The sequence below is a fragment of the Amborella trichopoda genome, chromosome 5, assembly GCF_054954075.1.
Source record: "Amborella trichopoda isolate Santa Cruz 75 chromosome 5, AtrichopodaSantaCruz75HAP2 v2.0, whole genome shotgun sequence".
Taxonomy (NCBI): Eukaryota; Viridiplantae; Streptophyta; class Magnoliopsida; order Amborellales; family Amborellaceae; genus Amborella; species Amborella trichopoda.
Genome location: NC_142340.1, coordinates 26,725,513 through 26,726,397, shown reverse-complemented (window position 1 = coordinate 26,726,397; position 885 = coordinate 26,725,513). Strand labels below are relative to the sequence as shown.

The following is an 885-nucleotide window of genomic DNA, read 5'->3' as shown; positions in this document are numbered from 1 at the left end:
CAATGGAGTCGCCAAGCTGGTTAGGTGCCTCGATCTCGGCATTCAAATCCTTTTGGGATCGGGCGGCACGTATCTCGAGTTTTTAGAGAAGATCCAGGAGGTTTTTTGAGATTGCTCGCTCGAGAACCCCTTTTTGTTGCGGCCGCCAATTCTCTTTCCTCGGGCCGTGGGGTCCTCGCCTCCGAGCCAATGCCGGGAGGTCATCAATGTTGCGATAGTATGTCATTTCTTACCAGCCCCCTCCATGTCGGGTGCGGTCATACCAGCATTAATGCACCGGATCCCATCAGATTTCCGAAGTTAAGCGTGCTTGGGCAAGAGTAGTACTAGGATGGGTGACCTCCTGGGAAGTCCTTGTGTCGCACCCCTTTTTGTTGCGGCCGCCAATTCTCTTTCTGCTCCAAATACGGGCTACAGAGCTTTCGATGCCATTTTTTTCGGAATGGGGTGCCAATTGCGATTTCGGCATTGGGAGCGAAAAGTTATGCCCGCACGAAGTCATGGGGCCTTCTTGCGAACAATGGGGCCCGCGCGTGCCGTCACCGTCGGTAGGGGCCACATGCGCCCCCACGGACCACGCGTCGTTCGACGGCCCCGACGCCGCTCCCCATACATCCGTGAGCCCTCGGGCCGTGGGGTCCTCGCCTCCGAGCCAATGCCGGGAGGCCATCAATGTTGCGATATTATGTCATTTCTTGCCAGCCCTCTCCATGAGAGATAAATTTAAAGGTGGGCTCGGGACTTACTTGGGCTGACTCGCGTGGGCACCCTCTAAGATCACGAAGAAAGCCCCCTGTAATAAAACTGGTTTGGAATCGCCTCCCTTGGCTTGTATTCTTCTTGTTTTCTGCTTTTCTGCAATCACACATATATATAGCAAAGGTT

General features: G+C 54.4%; 1 non-coding gene across 1 annotated transcript; it reads left to right on the top strand.

Moving 5' to 3' along the window:
• Positions 1-249: 249 nt before the first annotated feature.
• On the top strand, positions 250-368 carry LOC148782032 (5S ribosomal RNA). Its single transcript, XR_016056723.1, has one exon. It is a non-coding gene; the product is annotated as a 5S ribosomal RNA (ribosomal RNA).
• Positions 369-885: the final 517 nt, after the last annotated feature.